This window comes from Taeniopygia guttata, chromosome 24 (genome assembly GCF_048771995.1).
Source record: "Taeniopygia guttata chromosome 24, bTaeGut7.mat, whole genome shotgun sequence".
Taxonomy (NCBI): Eukaryota; Metazoa; Chordata; class Aves; order Passeriformes; family Estrildidae; genus Taeniopygia; species Taeniopygia guttata.
In genome coordinates, this window is record NC_133049.1 from 2,291,092 (window position 1) to 2,315,902 (window position 24,811).

The 24,811-nt window shown below is 42.9% G+C and overlaps 1 protein-coding gene across 7 annotated transcripts in view; it reads left to right on the forward strand.

Annotated features, from left to right (window-relative positions):
- Positions 1-24,811, forward strand: part of PKNOX2 (PBX/knotted 1 homeobox 2) — a 93,753-nt gene that overhangs the window by 25,320 nt on the left and 43,622 nt on the right. For 5 of the 7 annotated variants that reach the window (XM_072918089.1, XM_030291113.4, XM_072918094.1 and 2 more), the window contains exon 2: positions 19,442-19,503. The gene's annotated coding sequence lies outside the window, so the exon portion shown is untranslated. Of the gene's footprint in view, positions 1-19,441; positions 19,504-19,535; positions 20,982-24,811 lie in introns of those variants that run through there. The other 2 variants (XM_072918091.1, XM_072918092.1) reach the window with 2 other exon arrangements.

Below are 24,811 nucleotides of genomic sequence, written 5' to 3' on the forward strand. Positions count from 1 at the left end.
TATATATACATTGAATATATTGAATATACATTGAATATATTTGATATATTACATTATATCCAGCCACTGGAAATATGACATGAATGCACTGCATATATTATATCCTTATAGCCACATTATTATATAAATTTAATATTGTATCCATTGGAAGTATAAGGTATAACATATCCAAAATATATTCGTCCAGTATATACATATCTTTTTTCTGTGTATCCTCATTCTGTCTCCTTTCCCTCCTAACATCCTCTCTATATGTATAGCATGGGTGTATAAATGTTCTTTTAATGTATATCTATAAATATAAATATATAATGATATATAATTTATATATATATAATTTATATATATATATATAAATAAAATAATCCATTTGTCTTTATCTTGGATGCTGCTCTTTGCATATTCATCATGCTACAACTCCAAATCTTTTGGGTGTTAAACCACTGAAATATGGATTTTCCCACCAAACCAGGAGAGCAAATCTTGTATTATCTCAGGAAAAGCCCTTTTTTTAAATTTAAAAATGCCTCTGAACACCTCTTGACTGGCACTGCATCCTTCTCTGATCCTTGGATCCCGAATTTCCTGTAGCTCTGCCTTGCACACACCTGGTGTCTCCCCCAAAAACTGCCCCTGCCCCATGAGAAAAAAAAATTAAAAAAGAAAATAATAATTTTGGACATAGGAACAAGGGTATCTCAATGTAAATATATTGGTTTCCTCCTAGTAGTGGAAATATTGAACTACAGGTCCTTCCAGGAGCCGTGGGAAATTCCCACTTGCCTCTCCCACCCAGGAGCTGCTCACCCTTACTGCCCTAAGAGATAAAAGGAGAGAAAATTCATTTAAAAACCTGCAAAATTTATCTTTTTAAGACCCTACCTGCTCTCCAAGCCTCACTTCCAGCACAGTGTGTGTGTGTATTTTTCCTGGCGTTTTCCTGGTTGTGGATAAACAGTTCCACAAGCAAAATGCAATGTGTAAGTAACACCAACTAAAGGCACACATCAAAATACACCGTATTTACCAATCCCCAATCCTAAAAATCCATTTTCTACATACCTTAACAACTCTCCTTCTCCCTCACAAGCTTTAAATTGTAAATCAAGAACTCCTATCCGTATAATCCTATATAAAAGTTTCTAATGTAAACTCTTAAGATAACATTTATGCACTCTTACCTCAAGTTACAATTAAACCACAAAAACGAAAATTATTAATATTATTATGAGCAGATACTTATATAATATTTAATTACAAGGCATTTTTAGGCACCTTTTGAAGCTGTCTCAAGGTAGTGACTGCCAAACTGGGGGGACTCCTGATGGGGACACCTCAGGTTTGATTTAATTAACTGGAGCTGCCAGGTGAGGTGTAGAAAGCAGAAAAACACCTAAAATTGGGGTGGCAAAAATTGGGGCCATGGTGGCAGCTTGGACAATGTTGGAAGATGTGTGTTTCAGCATCTGATTTGGGGCAAAGGAAAAAACCTGTGTGGTTTTTAAATGAAAATCATCCTTGCTCCAGAGGGCTGGGGCAGAGATTTTGACTATTTGACCATTTGAAGGGATATTTTATTAATTATTCAATGTATTTTATTATTTGGGGAAGTAATTTATTATTTTTGAGATGTAGTTTGTTGTTTATTTGGAGTTTTTAGGGTTGTTTTATGGTTTACTTAGGCTATTTTCTTATTTTCAGGGTATTTTGTTATTTATTTAGGATATTTCATTATTTTGGGGTTATTTTGTTACTTATTTTGAACATTCTATTATTTTGGGAATGAAAGATTTTGGGAGTATTTTGTTACTTTTTGGAAGCACTTTATTTTTAATTCTATAATTTGGAAGCATTTTATTATATTTTCTTCTATAATTTATCTGGGGCATTTTTAAATTTTAATTTTTAAATTTATTTGGAGGTGTTTGGGATTTTTTTATCAGTGTGGGGGAGGATATTTTATTAATTTGTGGGCGTATTTTATTATTTTGATGTATATTTTCTATTTGGGGCGATCCTGGTCAGCATTTTTGGGATTGCTCTCAGTGTTTCAGTGTCTGATTTGGGGCTAAATCGTGGATTTTTCGCCAAAGCGCCGCCAGCTGCTGCTGCAGAGCTCCATTAACCCAGCGCCGGGTGCCACCAGGTCTCCATTCGGTGCCTTGATTGCTCCTGCTCATTTCCACCCCGTCCTTTTGGGACACCAAAAGGACACCTGGCACCCAGCCAGGGTGGATGTGCACCATTGCCTTCATCCTCGTTTTTTCCACCATCCTCATCCTCATTCTCTTTCACAGCTGGCTTTGGGGCTTGCTTCCCTCCAAGCTTTCAACTTTCTGTGTTTCCAGAGATTTTAGGAGAGTCTGTATCTTTGTGTGTGCCTTCGTGTCTCTGGGAATGCAAGCACCATCTTCATCATCAGAATTCAGGGTGTTATTTGGGATTATTTCAGTTGGGAGCATCATCTTCATCATCAGAATTCAGGGCGTTATTTGGGATTATTTAAATTGGGAGCACCATCTTCATCATCAGAATTCAGGGCGTTATTTGGGATTATTTCAGTGGAGAATACACAATCATCAGAATTCAGGGAGTTATTTGGGATTATTTCAGTGGAGAGCACCATCTTCATCATCAGAATTCAGGGCGTTATTTGGGATTATTTCAGTTGGGAGCACCATCTTCATCATCAGAATTCAGGGCATTATTTAGGATTATTTCAGTGGAGAATATCACCTTCATCATCAGAATTCAGGGCGTTATTTGGGATTATTTCAATTGGGAGCACCATCTTCATAATCAGAATTCAGGGCGTTATTTGGGATTATTTTAGTTGGGAGCACCATCTTCATCATCAGAATTCAGGGCGTTATTTGGGATTATTTCAGTTGGGAGCACCATCTTCATCATCAGAATTCAGGGCATTATTTGGGGTTATTTCAGTGGAGAGCTGTTGTGGTGCCAGGCTGGTGCAACCTGATGAGCCAAAAATCTTTAATTATTGCAGGTGTGACCTTGCTGGGATGAGTGACCAGACGGCCAGGGATGCTCACTTCCCAAAAAACCCTAGGACAGACCTGATGCAGGGTCTCCTTACGAAGTCAGCGCTTCCCATCTTTAATTAGGCACCCCTCATTAAGCACAAAGCTCGTAGAACTGTGGCCCAAACTTCTCCAGTGCTGGACTGTGACATTACAGCACTTAAATGTGTGGAAAAAGAGGCTGGAGAGGTTGCAGAGCATCACATCTCACCCTGTCAGAGCTGCATCCTTGTTAAAGTAATTAGTAAACCATTTTGAAATTAATTAGTTTTTAGGATGCAGCATCAAATGGGTCTTTAGTAACACTTAGGTTTTAATTTATCTTCATCCCAGGGCAGAAGAATATTGTAATGTGTATTGTATATTTGATTGTACTGAAAGCTGAGCAGAAGAATTATTTGCTGTCCAGTTTGGAAACTGGATGTAATTGGGGTGGTTGGTTTGGGACTGGGTTTTTCCTGCAGCTGTTGCATTGCTATTGGGTTTGCAGGAAATCCACAGTTTTTTGCAGCCTTCTCTTTCCTCGTGTTACTTCTGAGGCTTAAATCTAGCTCAGGTGTGCCAAAGGAGTGGTGAAAAATTTTATATTTCCAGGAAAAATCACCTATTTTTAAAATATAAAATATTTTTAAAAGGCAATGAACTGAACTTCAGAGCATAATGCTTTTAAAGAATTTTATTTTTGAAGCTGGGTAAAGACTGGATTAGTCTCCATTTCAGACATTTCATTTGACAATGGACACAGGTGTCAAAAAACCCCTCAAGCCCCAAAAAACACTCCAATCTTGAGGTTTTCTGATGAACTCAGGAAGTAAACAGAGAATTTTGGGAATGTTTTGGTTGGTTTGGGGTTGCTGGAAACCTTAGTTGAAAGCTGAATATCCCTTGAAAAGGAGCATCACCATTTAACACCCAAACTGTGCTGCATGCAGAAGTTGCTAGCAGTGTGTTTTGCAAGAAATTTTCGATAAAAAACCACTTTTTGAGCAAAACACCACTGAATTTATGTTCTTGAGCTGTGTCATGAGTTAAATGGCAGCAACAGATGATTTTTGCAGAAAAACCACGCCATGGGTAGAAATAGCCCCCGGGCTTTGGGGGGGTTGAGCTGACTTTCAGGCGTGCCTGCACCATGCAGACAGCCCCAGGCTGCCCTTAGCTCTGCAGCCAGGAGCGGGCTGGACCTTTTGTCATCCAGGCTGTGCCAGAAAATGTCTCTGTTTTTCCCAGCTACTTCAGTCAATTTAATAAAAAAACCCATTGCTGCCTCGCCAGAGGGGCAGTGGAAGGGTGCAGGACCTTGCCAGGCTGTTGGCAGCCTGGGAGACATCAAGATTAGCATTTTTTAAAAAGCTGGATGAAAATGGAGAGTTGCTGAGCTTTGCTTTAGGCCAGTGTCTTTGCTTTGGTCCTGGCTACCTCTTCAGTTGGCTCTGCTTGTGGCCTTGGCTGGTTCCAGGCCAGCATCCCTGGACTGATCCCAGCTGACATCCCTGGCTTGGGATTTTACCTGCCACAGAATCCCAGAATGGTTTGGGTTGGAAGGGACCTTAAAGATCATCCAGTTCCACCTCCCTGCCATGGCAGGGACACATCCCACTGTCCCAGGCTGCTCCAAGCCCTGTCCAGCCTGGCCTTGGGCACTGCCAGGGATCCAGGGGGAGGATCCTGTGCCAGAGCCTCTCTTCACAATATCCCATCCATCTGGCAGTGGGAGCCATTCCCTGTGTCCTGTCCCTCCATCCCTTGTCCCCAGCCCTTCTCCAGCTCTCTTGGAGCCTCTTTAGGCACTGGAAGGGGCTCTGAGCTCTCCCTGGAGCTTCTCCTCTCCAGGTGAGCACCCCCAGCTCTCCCAGCCTGGCTCCAGAGCTGAGGGGCTCCAGCCCTTGGAGCATCTCCGTGGCCTCCTCGGGACTGGCTCCAGCAGCTCCAGCTCCTTCCCGTGCTGGGAGCCCTGAGCTGGAGGCAGCTCTGCAGGTGGGTCTGTGCTGGGGGGCAGAGGGGCAGAATCCCCCCTGCCCTGCTGCCCACGCTGGGGATCAGCCCAGCACAGGGGGGTTCTGGGCCAGGGCCTGTCCAGCTCTCACCCACTGAACCCCGAGTGCTCCTCTGGTTGTGTTTCCCCTTCTCCTCTGGTTGTTTTTCCATTCAGTGCAGACTGACACTTCTCAAACGTGATTCATAGTGCCTCGACCACTTTCTCTGCCATTTTCCATCCAGTGGGTGCATCTTAGCAGGTTCCATGGATTTATGAACCTTCAGGTTGCATAATGGATGCATTGAATGTTCTTGGATATTCTTGAACCTGATCTGCAGGCGTGGTCGTAGCTTTGGCTCTTGTGGGCATCCTCCTTTTGTTTTTAGCTGGGAGTTTTAGTTTGATAGGAGCCAACATCCTTGGATTGATTCTTGTATCCTTGAGCTAATCCTACCCAGCATCCTTGGTTTGGTCCTTTACCCCATCCATGGCTTGATACCATTCCCACACTGATTTCAAACATCTCATCAGCATCTTCAGTTTAAATTAACACAATTTCCAGGTTATAAATGTAAATATATATATATATATATAAATGGACATATTTTCCTGCCCACTCCCAATTTTTGCAGCAGTTTTTCATGGAAGAGCATCCTGGTGAGAGAAGGGTAGCAGTTCCCCAGCTGGTGTTAATGCAGGGGGCACGGTGGTCATGCATGCAGTGAGACCTGACAAGGTCAAGCCAAGGGTTTGTTTTTCTTAAAAAAAATGAGCACAAAATGACCAACAAGTTGTGTTTTACCGAGCTGAACAAGAAGTCAGGATGAGGATCCCCAGTCCCACATCATCTCTTGATTGAAAATTCAAGCCAAACTTTGCAGAAAGATCTTTTTTCTTGGCTTTTTGGGGATGCTGCAGCTGCAGCCTGGGGATGCCAGCACCTCTCTGCTCCCGCATCCGTGCAAAGCTGCGGCAGCCGCTTGCATAGTCGGGCTGTAAAGATAATTAAGTTGCATTTCTGTGCGTTGTTTACTGTTCCTCTGATCCAACTGTTCCCCCGAGACTCCAGCTCGGGGCTCGTTTTTGTTTTGCAAACCTTCTCATGAGTGTGCCCTTCACTCTGCTTCGGGAGCGATTTTAATTTTACTATTATTAAACCATCCCAGACGTTGCCTTATTATGTGCCTCGGAGCTGAAATTCCTGAAGGAGGGGGGGAACACCACTCACATCTGGGCTTGTTCTGCAGATGTTTGCTCTGCTCTAGGAAGGAGCAGACATTAAAGCCTGACGTTGGAGTGATTTTGCCCCGGGATGGGTTTGCACAGGTCGGGCGGGATAGAAATGGCTTTGGCACAAAAAGGAACCCCAAAACTTAATTCATCCTAGGCGGCAGATGGGTGTGAAAAGATCTTGTCTTGGCTTCTTTAGAAAGAAATTAATAATTTTTTTCCTCCTGAAAAAAATAATTTCAAAGAAGAACAATAATTAAAAATTAATTAAATAAGTAGAATGAATAGGAAGGATCTGCGCTGCTCACCTGGGGAGCCAAAATCTGAAATTTTGGCGCGGCTTCATGACCAGACCTTATTTTGGCACTTTTTAAACTCAGAAGTGGGATGCCAGGAGTGCAGTCAGGGCCTGCACAGGGGTGCAGCAGTGATGCATTTTGCCATGTGGCTGTTGGTGTGTTGGCACCAGCTCTGTGTGCATTTGCAGATCCGCACGTGTGTTTGCACATTCGTGTCCCATGTGTGGCTGCATTAGCCTGTGCGTGTTCCTGGCGCGTTGTTGCATTTCTGTGCGTGCTGCCAGGTGCATTGTGCAGCTCACAGATGTGCATTGGTGTCTGCAGGTGTGTGTGCCCATTTCCACCTGCATTTCCAGGTGCACGCTTGCACACCGTGCACACCTCCCGCTTTTCCCCGTGCCGTTGCACATTTGCAATGCAATATATTTGCATATATGCAAAGGCACATAAATCTGCATAGCAAAGCATCTCTTTTTGCCCACCAAGACCCGGGGAAGCAGAGCTGTGTGCACTGAGCTGTCCCCACGCGTGGCCATTCCCACATCCAGCTCTCCTGATTTACACACCCTCAATAACTTTCTTCCCATTATCCCTAACCCATAGACTCTGGGAAGTTTAATTTCTTCTCTCTAGTAATCACCATTAAATAGAAATTGTCTTTTTCTGTGTAAACACGTCATTAGCGAAGCTGCTTTCTGCAGGGTCCAGATTTCATTTTTATTAAAATGAAACATTTTTTCGGCTCCTCACTGTGTCCGGAGATGAAGAGGATAATTTTAACCCGTTGGGTTGGCCACAGATAATTGCACCAGCGTTTGATTGGGGCGATTAGGGAAATATCTTCTTTTCATGCAGAATTTGCATTTTTCCCTCTTCCTTCTCTGGAGCAGAATTGTGCTTTCCTACCCAGCTAGTTTTAATGATTGTTATCAATCCTAATAAATAGCTTTTCATCTTCCCTTTATTGACTTCTTTTTTAGCTGGGATGGGCTGAAAACCAGGTCCAGGTAAAAACTTGAGGTGGGGAAAGGTACCAAATTTCAGCTTATTTTTGTGAGGTTGATGCTCAATAAGGGAATTGTTTTTGGGGTTTTTTTTGCTTTGTTTTGTTTTGTTTTTTGGCACTGAAAACCTCCTGAAATGATGCAATGGGTTTTGCAGGGGGAGAGAGGTGGGTTCAGTGCCAGGGGTTGCAAACATCTGTCAGCATTTTCCCTTGCCAGGTGTGCAAGGGCCACATCCCCCCAAATCTGTGCTCTGCAGTGATTTTCCAACGGTCCCAGGTCCAGCAGGTACCTCTGGGAAAAGACCTTTTCCCCACTAAATACCCAAAAAATCCTGAAGCTCACACATATATAAATCCATCTATTGGATACATCTCACATCAGACAGAAATAATATATAGGAATGATAGATAATATGCATTAGAATAATACATAATATATGTTATTCCCATCACATCATAGATATATAACAATGTGAGGAAATAATAGAGACTAAATAATTCATTGTTCCCATATTTTATACTAAGTGTCATATGACACAAAATAGATTAATGTATAATCTATAATTGGAATATAACTAATACATATTACTCCAATATATTATGTTATATGTATGGCATATAACATTTATAGCATATATATAACATATATAACATGTAACATTTATAACATGCTAGAGAACATCTAAACTTCTATAAATATAATCTATAACATAAAATATATATAATGTGGTATATGATATAAAAGATATAAGATATATAGTGGCATTAGATTATGTGGTGGCCTCCCCCCTCTCCCTCTGCCACAATCATACCTTGAATTTCTGCCTAATTTGGGATAAAAAAATCCCATCTTAATTCTGAATCTACACATATATACCATACACAATCCATTCACAATTTTTGCCTTTGAAAATCAAGTTTACCCTTCTGGCGCTACCTGGAAAATCAGATTTTCACACATGTGGGAGAAACAGATTCCCCCAAATCCACCTCTGAGCACCCTCCAAAGGCAGATTCCCTGCTGGGACGGGGGTCCAGCCTCTCCCCCTGCCCCTGGCTGCTGCTGTTTCCCGTATTTATTTAAAATCCCAGCCCCAGGAGCGTGGCCAGCGCGGCCGCTCCGATGGTGTTTGCACAAGCCCACTGGGGGCCAGCGAGGGATTGTGGGGCGATGGGAAAGCTGCTCTTTTTCCCAAACTGCACCAACCAGCTTGCCTTTTGCTTGCTTTGCTTTTTTTTGCCTTTCCTTGCTCTGCCCCCACACCTTTCCCTCGCTTTTTTTTTTTGTTTTGCTTTTCCTCCGCTTTTTCTTGCTTTTCGTTACTTTTTGCTTTTTCGTGCTTTTTTTAATGGTTTTTTTTTTAATGTGGAGGCATGCAAGAAGCCAGGCCTCTTCTTCCAGCTAGGAATTCGAGGTGAAAAACCCCCTTTTTGGGCCCACAGGCTTGTTTTTCCCCCAGTTTTCGGGGTTTGGGGGATATTGCTGCCAAAGGAGAGCGTCACCTGGGTAAGTAAATTCCCGCGGTTGCTTCTTCACCCGACGGAGTGTCCCACTAACATCCAAACGCCCCAAAACTGAGATTTTTCTCAAAATGCAGCAGGATTGTTGGCTTGGTCCTCTAGAGAAATGAAATTATGCAGCATCCCCGCTGTTTTGGGAGAAAACAGTGGAAATTGTTATTGGTGACAGCACCAGGGTGCCAACGTTGTCTCTGTCACCTGAAGTTTTGCAGCTGGGACCGGGGGGAGCCCAAAGCTCAGCCTGAATTGTGTTTGAAGGAAACTTAACCCTTGTTAGACTGATGGAGGTTGAACTGATTCAGCTCTGCCAAAGCTCCAAACGCTTGGGAGCGTGTTGGAAAAACATCCAACAAACCCACAGCGCCCTATGGAAACCCTTCCAGCCCTCAGCACTCTCTGATGCTGGTGTAAAATAATTTTATTGTTGTTGCCAACTAATTAGTTGCAGTAACTTTGTGTTTTTCTGGTACTGGGAGGGGATTCCCTCTTTTATTTTTCCTTTGGAAACTCAAGATTAGTGGCTGGAATCTTCCTTTGTGATGAGGAATTTTGATGTCCCTTTCTCACTCGTGATCCTTTTATTATCACTCAGCTTTGCCAGCTGACTGTTCCCTGTGCTGGTGGTCCCAAATTTACTCCTTATTAATGAGTAAAACATTATTTATTTTCCTTGGAGTGTGGCTTTTCCCTGTTTTGTCTGAGCAACTTTACTTAAGACCAACTCTAAAAGTTGCATTAAACCTTTTTGAAGCTCTTGCTGCCACTGAACAGAGAATTCTCTGCCTGAGCATCATTAGCTCTGGGGCCTGATTATTATTATTATTATTATTATTTAATTTTTCTTAACGGATTGCAGTATATTTTGAGCAAATAAAATTAATCTCAGAAGCTTTTTTTATTAAAAAAAAATGCAGAAATGAATTTTGTATCTCTTGGCCCTGGATGATCAACTCCTTGCCCTGATTCCAGGAATTATTCATGGGGCAGATTCCAAGGCTGGATGGTGAGAGGTGATTCCACAAGCTGGGACTATTCCTTGTTTTTAATTTAAAAGTCATCTAGATTATTGAATTAGAGAATAATGTATCTTATTAAATTATAAAATTGTTATTAAATTAGAAAATAATTTCTATTTTAAAATTAACTCTGTATTTAAATTTTAAAATTTTTCAATCTATTCCTGGCTTGGAGATGCATCCAGCTGTGGGAAGATATCTGTAAGGATGTGAAACCCTGGCAGAGGTCTTGAAATTTTGGTTTTTTGCTCCAAAACCCTCAAACCCACCAAAACACAGATGCGAAAACAGGGATTTAAGGATCAAAATTAGTGTAAGGTTTAATTCTGGTATTTTCAAACTCCAGAGTTTATGTTCCCATGGCAACCGGTATTTTTATCCTCTTGGTTCAGCGCTTGTGAGATGGATCTGTTGGGAAATATTTTCCCTCTGGGACCCATGAAGATGTTGGGGTTGGGTCAGAAGAAAAACAGAAATAATTCCCTACCAGCCAATAAGAAGAATATGCAGGAATTTGGAGTTTGTCCCTCTCTCAACAAGCCAGAAAAAGAATTTTGGGGATGCTTCAACCCAACAGTCAATGGGTCCTTGTGCCACTCTCCAAAATACACCAAAAAACCAAAACTTCTGTTGGAAAAAATCTAATTTTTCATTCTCTGTATCGTTGTTAGAGTTTCTGCTTTGGGATGAGCTTTATGGGCTGAGTTGGAACTCCAGGAAGTGAAAAAAGTGAGGGAAAAGATCCCAAATTTTAAATGCAGTAACATTATCTAGACCCCAAAGAGTCTTTTTCTCTGGAAAATTATTTACATTGAGCTGCTTTTGCTCAGTCAAATCTCATAACCACTTATTACCTGACATTGTTTGCTGGCTTGGTTCATGTTATAACAACTTCTCAAGGTTTTCAGATTTGTTATGCATTGTAATTTTATTTTTTTTATCCCGCTGGAGATGAACTACTTGGTGGAATTCCTCAAAAAACATAAAAATGGAAAAAAATTGAGATTTTGTGACTTTTCCATAAATGGACTTGTTGGTAGAAACCGATACCTGTGGATTGTGTTGGCAAGATGAGATGGAACAGGAGAGAGAAATGCAGATTTCAAGGAAAGGGCCTTAAAACTGGATTTTGCTCCTAAACCCCCAAATGAGGGGAATTACACTGAAAAAACAATTCCAGAAATTTAGACAAGATCTAGATTGGGCCAAGGTTACATCCCTCTTCCCTTCATATTCAAATAATTGATATTAATTAATTTTAATACTATTTTTTTTCCTGTCATCAGGGTGTTTCTAGCATCAACTGGCTCCTAACCGTGGGTGAAAACACCGAATTAAGGAAAAATTACAGATTATTGTGCCGTGTTTTTTCTCTTGCCTGACTCAAACAATGCTGTTGGCATAGAAACAGCCTTTTGTGGAAAGGTCACCTGTGAGGAGGGTGGTTGAGGTGTAATTCAAGGAGATTACAGGGGATTAGGCTACACTTTATATATATTTTTTATAGAGATAGGCTGTGTGCATATTCTACTGTCCATATATATTCATGGACACCTGCATAGCTACATATATATATTTATATATATATATATTTATATTTAAAGGAAATGTGATAAGGGAGCAATATCCAGGAAGCTTTACTAAATTAAAAAGTCGACAATGAAGGGGGTGGCGTTTTTTTCTTATTTTTTTCCTCTATGTGTTTTTTTCCCCCCCATTTTTCCCCCTCTCCCTGCCACATGTGGTGGGGCGATAGCAGAACCCAGTGCTGCTCCTCTGTGTTTTTCTCTTGGCTTTAATTAAACCTCAGGCAGAGCTGGAAAAATGTGGCGAGACGAGATAATTGCGCTTATTCCCCGCGCGGGGCTGTAGCCTGGGCACAGGAAGAAAAAGAGAAAAATAGAAATTTGGAGGAGATGTAAAGGTGATGGAGGGTGGCTGAGCTGCGCCCTCGAGGATGATGGAGCTGTGAGCTTTGCAACAAGAAACTTGGCTGATAAAAACTACCAAATCTACCAGTTTTCATCCCATTTTCCAGCTCTGTATGTTTACACCCTGCCTCTGGAACCAGAAAAATATACAAAATTCAATTTTTATTTTTTTTTTTACTGCCCCACATTTTTTGTCTTCTATTTGCTTTCTTTTCCTATTTTTTTTCCATTTGTTTTTTTGGTAATGCATGGGCAAGGCAGGAATTTAAAAGGTTAGATCACTGGATAATTGCATTTACATTGGATAAAACCCCCACACCCTGTGCACGTGTTCCCTCCAGACTGCATAAGTGTAGTAAAAATCTTCCAGTTCCATTTCCTCCCCACTTTCCCCAAACTGGTGGGGGTAAGGTGTCATCAGTGCAAAATACAGGGAAAATCCCCCCAAAATTCAAAGCTCCCCCAAATTCTCCTTTTTTAGAGGAGAACCATCATTTTTTGAGGCTGTTTTCCCCACCATTAAGGAAAATCAGTGCTTTGGAAATGGTTCTGTGTGGTGGAAGGAGCTTCCTGCAGACTGGAAATAATTGGCAAAAAAGGGATCAGAGAGGCTACAATATCAAAAATCTCTTTCTTTTCTCTTGCCATCAAGCTATAACAGACCGTGGTAGCAAATATTTGGCTCAGATTTCTTTTTGGTGATTACAGCTTGACAGAAAATATTGTTTGCATCCTAGAGGAAATACTGTATTTTAACTTTGTTTTCATTCCAATAAGTCAAAATATTGATTCATATATATGTATATTTTTTAATTTTTTTTTTTTCCTTTCCATGGTAAAATTCCAAAAGCGTTTTCTGTTTGGACACATGGAAGCAAAAAACTATCGGTACCGTCTGCAGACGTGAAATGTTTTGACATTTTAAAATGTTAGTTTCCAATTGACATTTCAGCATAAAATAGCATTAAAATGGCACCGAGTGAAGCTGTTGATTCAAACCAAAAATTAAATTTCATTGAGGCATTTCAAAACTGAATGTTTTTCTCCATTCTGAACTAGCACTTTGGGAAAAGGAGCATTTATTGCTGAAGAAATAGAATATTTCTCCCCAGTTTTTGGTATTAAATAGTCCTGACCCACTTGGCTGTAGGATGGTGGTCATTGCACTGGACCACCTGCAGCTGCCCACTTGGGGAGGGATGAGACAGCAAGGAGGGGATTTTTCCATCTAAATGCAGTTTTGTATAAATCACCATGTATTCCTTAGCCAAAAAAAAAAAAAAAAAAAAAGAAAAAGAAATCCCCAAATAATTCACATCAACTGAAAAAAAAAAAAAAATCCCAGACTTGCATTTATTCCCACATTGGTTGATGGCAAATGACACTGGAGGTGGGATTTGCCTATTCAGCAGGGAGCAGCTGTGTAGGAGATCAGCCAATAATATCTCATCAGAGAGCTGAAAAGCTGCAGCAACCCTCAAAATCACTTTTATTTCTCTCAGTCCTTGCAGCTCCCATTTCATGGGAAACCAGTGGGGGCAAACTTGGAGCAGTGTGTCTGGTATGGCGAATCGACTGTGCGGCTTCAGTAGCTCCCAGTTTATCAATTATCTCCGTTTCTTGTTTGATTTCAGTTATTTGTTTGGCAGGTCATGATTTTGAGCAGTTTTGGACATCTTGGAGGATCCTCTGAGGAAAGCAGACCTGGGGAGGGGAAGGCAGGGAAGGATTTGCAAGGTGTGGTGATTTTGGTGTTTCCCCTTGTCCTGGTTTGAAAAGCGAAACTAGTGAGAGGCTTTAAGTCAGAAATACAATTTATTAGGAAAAGGGAGCGAAGAACTAAATATATTTAATAGCACAAAAGAAGAACCACTGACAGAGTCAGAGATACAACCTGACACTTGCTGGGTAGGGTGGTGGTAGCAGATATGGTTCTGTCTGAGCAGTGGTTTTGTGGACTGATGTATTTTCCCTTCAGTGTAGAGAAGGTCTCAGCTGTTCCCCTTGGAAGAGGGGATCTCCTTGCTGTGTGCACAACCCCGCTGATATCCTTGATGGCTTCGTTTGGCTCCTCCCTCTGGGTGGAGCATCTCACAAAGAACGCTGTGGTCTTATCAGTCATGTGGCTAAAAGAGCAGCTCCTCCTGGAGGGATTTATCTCTGAGTCACAAGATAAGGAAAAACAACAAAAAAAGGAATTGCAGCTCGAGGTGGTAATGGAATACACCCCAATATTATAACCTAGGACACCTCTGATGCTGATGGAAAGGCTGGAGGAAGGTGGTGCTCTCCTTTCACTCCTCTGTCTTGGAAGTGGTGGGAAGAGTCATCTAATGAGGGTTTTGGTTGGAGAAGCAGCATTTCTGAATGCCCAAAAGGTGGTGGCCTGCAGCTGGGGAAGGTGGAAGAAGGTGTTACTCCTTCTCATGGTTCTTCTTTCATCACCCCAACAAAGAAAAACCAACCCCTCCTGTTTTTGGGTTTGGGTCCTGCAGTGGTGCCAGTCAGCCCCTTGAGTGGAAATCCTGGCTTTTCTTCCCTGAGATTTTTTTACCCTCTGACATTTTCTCACAGACTGCTCCTCCTGGAATAGACCTCACAGTCTCTTTCCACAAGTTAGAACTAAGAAATATTTAATAAAGAGACGATTTAAGCTTTGGGAAAAATTCCATATGAAAAATTGCCATTTCCACTGGGTCACACAGTGGCTCTTTAGAAAGATCTCAAGTTTGACCAGAATTGATGGCCAAGGCTACAACTGCAGAGTGTGCTTTCCACCCAAATTGCCAAACGAGGTTATAATTAGTCTCTGGAGATTTCTTTCAATATCTGAAATCACTTAATAGTAGCATTTGATTTTTATGGCAGCCTTTAGGCAGTTGGCTTGAGTCCTGCTTCTACACAACGTAGTCATCAGTGCAGGGCTGGGTCTTTGTAGGATCAACAGTTTGCTCATTGCCTTTGTAGCCATGGGCTCAGGGCTGGGTCATTGAAGGGTTAATTGATGTGTTACCTGCTGCTGTAGTCATCAATACAGAGCTGGGTCTGCTCTGAAGGCTTAATGTTGCTCGTTGATGTTGTTTAATAACAGCTCAATATGTGTCAGTAAAGGCTTCATAGCCACAGTCGCTGGGGGAAGTAGAGCATCTAGTTTCAAATTCTTTCCACAATTTGCCCTTTCCTTGCGTGGAATTTGACTAAAAATAAGGAAATTCTCAAATTGCATTGGGAAGAAAGTATTACAAAATGATGGTCCAGGAATGTCTTAATGGTGAATTCTTGGGCAGGAACGTTATGGCTTCGTTTGTTTTCTTTCAGAATTAATCAATATGAATTAACGTGTCAGTGCTGTGGGTTGACACCACAGAGTAAATGCCACACCCATGCTTGGTCTTCAACTGCCAACTTTCATTTTGATGGGAAAAATCCCCAAAACCTGCATCTTTCCATGAGAAGCCTCTGATTGCCTGGAGCTGCATTTTTAATGGCAGACCTCTGATTTTTTCGATGTGCACCAACACGGACATTGGCAGTAACAACTTGTACCAAGGGGTACTGATCACATGCAGCTCAAATCTATCACAGCCTTACTGAAGGCTATTAATACTTTATTAACTCCATTTAAACTCTGCCTTAATGCTCCTGGTGTGACAAGTGGCTCTGTGTAAAAATTATTAAGAAAAGACAGTTTTTAATCGAATTATGGAGTGGTGCTGGGACATGTATGCAACCCACACTGTGCCCTGTGTAGCTGCATTTCTGCAAATATTCTGTGCACATTTGCATGCAATATAATATTGGATCTTTGGGGGATATGGTCCCAAACCATCGCTGGAAAAGAAGTGGTTCTCAGGAGGTTGTTTCCAGCTGAACCAACCCAAGGCCTGGGGTTTTGCATGAGCAACCAAAAGAGGATTGAATTTTGCAGGGGTGAATATTTGAAGATTAATATCTTAGAGTAACTCTGGTCAGAGGAAGGCCCTGAGTTTTAGAAATCAATTCCCATCACAGGAAGAGATTTTTTGGCCTGTTCCTACCTGTTGAGTGGGGAAACTCAAAGTTTGAGGAAGGGCGTGTACAGATGGTGAAAAATGTTGCACTGCTGGAAGATTTATGCCTCAGAGATGTGAACATACATTTGCTCTTATTGCTGCTCCCCTCATTGAATCTCAAGCACTCTCTTCCTGCCCAAAGACAGAAAAATACTTCTAAAATTCATTTTCTACTACTCTTTTCACTTTGCTCTGATGGTTTATTTAATTTTTTTTTTGTCTCTCGTTGGTCCCCATGTATGGAGAGTCAAGGCAGGACATTAATATTGATGCCGACCTCGGTTATTAGGAGCTGCATTTCCGAGTGTGCAGGCAGCATATAAATACTGTTACCGGGTAATTAGTGAGCCTCAAGCTGAGGTTGGGTTGAGCAGGGCTCTGTGTCCTACTTCTGGGATTGGGCTTGGTTGTTTTGGGGTTTTTTTGGGGTTTTTTTTGGTTTTGTTTTTGTTTTTTGTATTGGGCTGTTGGGGTTTTGCCCCAAGAAAAATCCAGAAATGTTGGAAATGGAAATCCCAACTCAGAAGCACTTGGATGCTCAATGAAAGAGAAAGAAGCAAAACAGAGAGGAAAAAAATGGAAGAAAAAAAATCTCTTCCAGGGCTTTTCCTTTTCTGAAAACCTCATGTATTCGAAATACAAAATAATAATTATTGTGTTTCCTATTTATTTGCTTTTTTTTCTTTTCTTTACTCCTCTGGTGCTATAAAATTTTGGAAAAGCTTCAGTGTTGCCAAAGGGCAAATGCAGCCAGGATTCTCTGGTTGGATGCACCTGAAAAATGGATACTCCTTGCATTCTTCGCTCTCCAGCCCTTTCTGGATACGGAAAACCCTTTTATTTTATTGTCTCCTCCATTCACTTCTCCCCAATAAATACAAGAAGGGTTTTCCCATCCAGACAGAGATGGGGAGACACCCCCAGGGTCACCAGATCCTTCCCTTTACCCCATAGTGCGGCTTTGATTGAAACTCCATGTGAATAATTTAGGGGTGCTTTGCATCTTTTATACCTCTGAACTTCCACTAAAAGGGGTTTTGAGTTGCTGCTGCTGGCGAAATAGCAGAAATAGCGTCTGAAGGTGAACAACCCCTGAATTTTGCATGAGCTAAAAGGGCTGGGAATGGGGAGTTGGGCTTTGCCTCTGAAGTCAGGTAGGTTTAATGCATGAATTTAATGAATTAGCACAGGAGGAAAGCAGTGGCTCCCTGCTTTAGGGGTGAATCACTGCAGCTCACTGGGCACAGGGGATCACTGCAGGTTTTGGCATCACTGCACCTCACTGCACTCAGGGTTGCAACCCTAACTTCTTGCCCTGTGTTACTGTCTCCCCTTTTCTTTTTAAATTGCAGCTCAGTTGCCAGATTTCCTTCTCCATGGAGATGTTTTGGGTCAAATCATCCCATTTTCAGACCTCCTCATTGGCTGAGGTGTTTAATAGTTTTTCTAGGAGGAGGTGCAGCGTCGTTAGTGGCTCGACAGTGGGAGCATTCCTGTATCCCCCTGCTTCTGGGGGGTCACAGAGCACTTTAATGAAAGAGGGGAGGTTTAGATATCAGAAGAAATTGTTCCCTGTGAGGGTGGTGAGGCCCTGGCACAGAGCACCAGGCTGCCCATCCCTGGAAGTGTCCAAGGCCAGGCTGGATGGAGCTTGGAGCCCCCTGGGATAGTGGAAGGGGTCTTTGCCAGTCACAGGAAATTGGAAGAATCTTGAAGGACCCTTCCATCCCAAACCATTCTGGGATTCTCTGAGTCTCCGACCCTCTGATTCTCTCACTTCTTTCAGGGCTGACTGGCTCCCAGGGCTGTGTGAGCGACAACATGTGGGCTTGACAGGGTGCCTGTGTCAAGCTGCTGGAAAAGATTTAAAATTCCTGAATAATTTCTTTTCCGCAAAACAAATGAATCTTCAGAAGGGCCTTTCCTCACAGTTGCTAAGCCATTTAATTTATCTGAGTCATTTACAATTTGTGATGGGTCTGTTAATAGCCTGATGTGGGGATCAACATCACTTAGACGTGGGGGTTGTTTTTTTTTCTTTTTTTCTTTTTCTTTTTTTTTTTTTTTATTTTTTTATTTTTTGGCCTTTTGGGTTGTAATTTCTTGCTGGATTTGCCCCCAGAGGCACAAAGCTGTGTTTGGAAAACGTCAGCTCTGTCTCCCCAGCCCCTTTGTCATGCCGGTGCAGCTCGGGCTGAAAGCACAAACCGCAGCCCACCCATGGGGACGTGCTGCCCTGCTACTACTTAACTGCTTCAAAGTACCTGTCTGTGATATGAAACATGCCATAAAATGAATATATTCCAGATGTCCCAGCAAATTTCCCCTCAGCTCCGCGATCCACCTGAAGGCAGTGCGCACAGTGAGGTTCCTTGGTCCCTGCTGCCTCACCCTCTGCTGAAAGGAGCACAGGGGTGGCTCATTTGGGGTTGTATTTTGGGAGGGGGCCATTACCAGACCAGAGTGATGACCACAGGTTCTGCTCCACGCAGTGTGGGGTGAAGCTTCCAGCCACTGATGTCCCAGGGGGTGATTGCCCTCCACGGGACTGGGGGAGATGGGGTTTGCGTCCTTAGGTTTGGGGGTCTTTGTCCTGGAGGGGATTTCTCTCTCCATTCTTGGGTGGGGGGATCCCCATCCTCGGAGTCTGCAGAATCTCTGTCCTCAGGGTTATGAGAATCCTTGGGTTTAGAGACTCCATGTCATTAGGGTTGGTAGATCCCCATACTCAGGGCTAGGAGCTCGATCCTTGAAGTTTGTGAGTCTCCATCCTTGGGTTTTGGAGATCTGCAGGCTTGGGAGATCCCTTTCCTTGTGATTGGGGGAATTCCCAGCCTTGGGATTAGGTGGATTCTTCCTTGTGTTTTGTGGAGCTCCATCCCTGAGCATCTTCACCTTCAGAGTTGGGAGCCTATCTCCATTTTTGGGATATGAGGGTCTTCCTCCTTGGGTTTGGAGGAGAATCTTCAACTCTGGGGCTGGCAGATACATCTGGGGTTGGCAGATCTCCATCCTTGAAGGTTCTCCATCGTCAGGTCTGGGTGATCCCACCCATGTCTGCCCATGGAGGGAGGACCTCTGTCCTCCATCCTGGCTGAAGCCATGACCCACAACCTCCTCCACACACCACGACACCCATGTTGCTCAGGGTTTACCCGTGGACAGGCTCACACCTGGGACAGCTGCTCTTTTGGGATGATGGGCACCTCTGTGGGCAGAGCAGCTTCCCAACCTTCCAGCCAGCTCAGCAAATATGACCCTAATTTATTTAAAAGCGTCAGAGAGATCACACTGGGGGGTGTTTTGCTGTTGAATTGGGTATTTCCAGGGGGCACAGCCAATAATTCCCTTGGTATGCTCTGTGTAGGTCCTGGTTGGCTGGGAGCACCATGGAAAAGCTGGAATAACAACCATGTAGAAGGCAACGAAGTAAGTACAAAAGCTAAAATTACTGTTCATTGCTAATACGTTGCATGGCACTAATTAATTTTTAAACAGCCTCGCTGGGGACCTCATTGCTAAAACATGATGTTTTCTTCTCTGGAACTATAACTTTTAACTCCAAACAAAGCAGAAGAAAGTCAGGAAGGACGAGGAACTGCAGGTCCATTAGACTGCATCTCAGCTGCTGCTCTGATGGCCAAACCTGATGGCCACTGTACCTGGGGGGATGCTCTGGTACACCCCTCTGAAGGGATTTTTTTGGGCTGGGGAGTCAAATCCAGCTTCCTGGGAGTGCAGAAGTGTTGTGTGGGCTGCAAGCATGCTGGGAGGAAAGGGAAAACTGTTTTTGATTCTGCTCTCACCTGTCTCGCTTTACCCGCGTGTGGCTTTCCCTGAATATTTTTAACCATATTTTATTACTGGTCTCACAAACCTCAAACTGGAGGATTGCTGTCATTGCACTCACTCACATGTAAGTTATTTAATTCAGTCTTTGTGAGTGTTGGGAAAAGACTTTCCTCGACATTTTCATTGCTGCTGACATCTAGATCAACATCCAAATTTATTTATTTGACACTTCCTATTTCCAATTAACCTGTGAAGTATTCCTCCTAAAGTGGTCTGTGCTGGTAGTGCTTTATTTTCCATTTAATGTTTAATTATTCTTTAATTATTTCAACACTTTTCTTATCACCACTTCGTGTCCACCTATTAAATCCATCCTTTCAAGTTTCATCATCTCTAAAAGAAGGGAAACTCAGCAAGCTTCTGCTGAGTTTATTTTGAAACATTTATCAAGTTCAGTAGTTTTACTCACACTTCTCTGTTTACTTCTTTATTTTAAAATTAGGAATATGTGGTGGCTTGGGGTGAATCTTTTTTGATGTCCTCTGGCTCTGATGCTACCAGAATCTGGCCTGAGCCAGGCTGAGTGTAGAAAATGACAATTGCACCATTGAAATAGTGGGTTTTTTTGCAGTTGGAGGGAGGCTTTGCTGTGTGCCAGTAGCAGCCCTGGGGTCACGGAGGGCTGGGACTGAGGGGAGCACACGGGCCCCCCAGACTGGGCGATTTCAGTTTCCATATGGAAAAGGGATGTGGCATCTGGTTTCACTCCCAGCAGCTGGCAGCTTGAAGCCTGTGTTTTGCATGGTGTGGAGTAAAGAGAAAATAAAGTGTCGAATTGTTTGGCATTATCAAGGATTTCTGCTCCCCAGGACTCCTGCATAAAGAGATGGAAATTTTAGCTGCTGGAGCCAAGAAACACACAGAAGTATATGAATTTATTACATTTTATCTCATTCCCTTGCAAACAGCGCTGGAAATGTCAAAAGATCATCTATTGTTTCATCGTTTAGAAAGAATTTTTGTTTTCTAGTTGTAATTTCCTTGATGCCTGGCTGTGGGGAAGGAAGAGAAATTGAAGCAGGAGCTGGCAGGGCTGCGGCAGGTTGAACATGCAGGTTTGTCTGGCCATGGAGCTACATGCATTTAAATTTCTCACATCCCAGGTTTTTAATTTAACAAATGTAATTAAGGCTGGGGTAGGTACTCGGATTATTCATTTACTCCAGATGGAAAAAATTAAATTGAATGCAAATTCCGTAATCAGACATGAAGTTGAGGATGTCGGACGTGATGGGGAAGTGTCAGCACATTAATCGGACTGCTTTCCCTAAACAGCACCCAAATCTAAGAGCCAGGGATTATTTGAATAATTGAGGTGGCATTTGATAAGATATCTGATTGCTGATATCTCCTTAAGACGAAGCCCTAATTGTAATTCTCCATCAAGAAGGATTAATCTGCGCAACGGAATGTGCTGGGAATAGCGTGGTGTCAGACTCCCTCCCCTGAGTTTGGGTTTTTTATCAAGGGCTGCCATGCTCAGGGAGGGTGCCAAAGTGATTTATCGCTTCTCCTGTTACTTTATCCATGTGCCAGGAGGTGGTCAGGTAGCACAGCTTGGCACTGGGGATCTGGGCATCCGAGGCTGCAGTGAGTCCCACAGCCCCAGAGTTGGGTCTGTGTTTTGGAGGTGCCTCCCACTGTTGGAGAAGGATGGATCATTGCATGTTAATGTCCCTTCTTCATGTCCTCAGGGCACAGTTAGACCTTTTTTCCTCTGGGAAGAGGAGACAAAATGGAGACAAAGTGTTCCAACTTCAGCAGAATGACCCCATCACAAGCCCAGTCATCTGGTTGGAGCCAATCTTGCAAAACTTTTGGGGGTTGATGGACGTTGACCCCAGCTCAGTCTTGGCTGGGGTAGAGTCATGATTTAGGAATTGTCCCCCATTTTAGTGCATCTACTGAGACTTTGCAAACCATGCTGCTGCTCACTGGATCCCCTTTTCCCTCCCCTTCTCCTCCTGGAGAAGAGAATTAAAGGCATGAAAGGAAAAGATCATCATCAAAAAGATGGGTTGAGATAAGAACAATTTACTGGAGACCAGAATGAGAAAACAAACAGTAAGAGCAACAACATAAATAACAAAATGGTACCAAAAGAGAGTGATTCACATACAGAAATGCTCATCTTAAGGTAGAGCTGCTCCGGCTGGGAAGGGAGTCCCTTTCCTGCCCCTCCCCCCAAAAAATGATGTGAAGTGGTATAGAATAACCAAGTCCTGGCCATGCCCCCTCCCAGCCACTGCAGAAATTAACCCTCTCCTGGCTGGAACCAGGACAAGCAGCAAGAGGAGTTTCCACTCAATCTGGCAACAGACACTTGATCATAGTCACAGAAATCTTTTCTGGTGGCATCTGTTTCACTGGCAGCACCACTGACTCCTCTTAAAACCGGTCATGGAGGGGTGGGGAGAGAGGGGTGGACTTTCCTCCTTGAATCCCACACCCTCAGTGAGATTAGAAAGGATTCAAATTGCTGAAATGACAATTTTTTAAAAAAAATGAAGATCCAGTCTTGTAAACAAATAACCAGCATGGTCTTTCTTTCTCCCTTCCTCTATATAGCAGCAAATGAAAAAAAAAACAAAAGGGAAAAAGATGAAAGAGGACAAAGGGATAAAGCTTGAACGAGTTTGCTATTAGGTTTTTTTGATTTTTTTTTTTGAGAGCTAGAATACTGTGAAACAAGCTAAATGGAAATTCTTCCCTGTGAGAATGGTGAGGCCCTGGCACAGGTTGTCCCATCCCTGGAAATGTCCAAGGCCAGGCTGGACAGGGATTTAGACCAGTTTGGGGTAGTGGAAGGTGTTGCTGCCTGTGGCAGGGAGTTGGAACAAGATGAGTTTTAAGGTCCCTTCCAACCCAAACCATTCTGGGATTCCCTGATTCTATGTAATAGAAAATAAAAGGTGTTGGGGAGAAAATAATCCTTAGCTCTTCTGCAGACAGTGGTTTGCCCAGAAGTGATGAGGATATATTAGATTTTTCCCGTCTCTAAAGCAAAGTGAATGCAGAGATTTTTCATCTTTTCTCTTTGTTGTGCAATCCCATCTCCCCCTGTGACCATGTGCCAATGGTCACTCCTGATGGATTGGGTGCACTAAGTGATTTTAGCTCTGGACAGTGTATTCACAACCAGAAAGGCATTATATCCCCTCAAAAAAAACCCCAAACCCAAAACCCCAAAAAAAATACTAACCCCACCTCCCCTGAACCAACCAACCAAACAAAAAAAAATCCCAATTTAAATCACTTGAGATAAGTTGGGTGTTATCTTAAGGTTGCAAATTGCTTGTTTGCTTCCCCAGCTGGAGCTGTTAATTCAGAACAATTAACACACCGTTTAAAACCCAGACAAAGCATATGGAGGCAGTCCTTGGGAAAAGAGCCTGTTTGGGATGGAGTGCCTCAATGTGAAATCTGAAGGATAACTAGTTTGTCTTTCCCCTTAGATCCTGGTGGGTGTTGTGGGAAATGACACAAATACCAGCGAGTTTAGGTCCTCAGAACCCCTGTTGGATGCTGGGTTGAGTGATACAGTGGTACTCAAAGCAAGACCCAGCTGGGTCTCTAGACCCACAAAGAAATTCAGTGTTGGGATGAATTTACCACTGAGACAGTGCCTTCACCTCCTGCTCATCCTTCAAATATTTCTTCTTCACAAAGAAATAACAAATCCTAGAGTGAATCCTAAAATAATGCCTGAATTTTTTTATTGGCCCCTTTGCAATGCCATGAAACACCCCCCTGGCTCCATCCTTCAGGCCTTTTATGACATCATTTTGGGCACCTGCCACTTATTTTCTCAGGTTCCCTTTTGATTTTTGATGCAGGTGAAGAGCAAAAGCCTAAATCTGGAAAGAAACCCCCAAATTACAGGAGTTCAACCTTCTTAAAATACTGATGTGAGCTCAACCTGCTTAAAATATCCCTGGGTCAAGGAGCAAGGAGGTGAGCTCATTGCTTTTTTGCAAGGACATAAACCACTTTTATGGGATGCTGTAGGAAATACTGCAGCAGTTGTTGCATTTTTGCAGCCCAGTGGTGGCTTATGGGGTGATCCATCCTTTCTTCCACCCTTATCTCCATGTATCCGTGTGTCTTTTCACCATGTGTGTTCATCCATGCATCTTTGCATCCATGAATCCACGTGTCTTGCATCTGTCCATCCATCATTTTTGGTCTTCTGACCAGAACTGCACACAAATTTTATATTTATATTTATTTTTTTTTCTCAAGTGAAAAAAAATCCCACAAATCCAAATGTTTTTCCCAGAAACTTTACAAGACTTGGCATGACTGAATGTGCAGCAGCTTTTAGCATCCCCTACAAATGATGGGAAAATAAACTTTTCCATCTCAAAGTTGGCACTAGGATTTTGGGGTTGAGGAGCCCTGTAATGTGAGCCCCCCAAAGCCTCCATCCCCCTGAGCTGTGAAAGCCAAGCAGGTCATCTTTAAGAGCTTTTTCTGCAAACCCTTTCCTGCTACTCCCCCATCCGAGGATGGATGTAGGCAGCATCGGCAAATCTGAATAACTAATCAGAGTCCTCATTAACCCCCCACTGAGATGCTCAAACATTCACTTTGCTGTTTGTGAAGCAGGGAAAAAAAAAAAAAAAAAAAGGAAAAAGGGAAAAAACCTCACAAGCCACCCTGCATTAAAATTGATGTGTTATTAATCCCACTGTTCCAGACCTCATGGGTACCGAATTTTCCTCTGTCTCGCCCGAGGCCGAACAGTATGGTGCTGCTTCTGCAGGGCACTTTGCCTTTCCATTATTTATCAGCGCAGTGGAGAGAGGCTGCTTTTGTTCCCTGGATCCAGATGTGTTCACATGCACATGTCTGGGGTGGGGATGTCCAATATTTCTCTGCATGC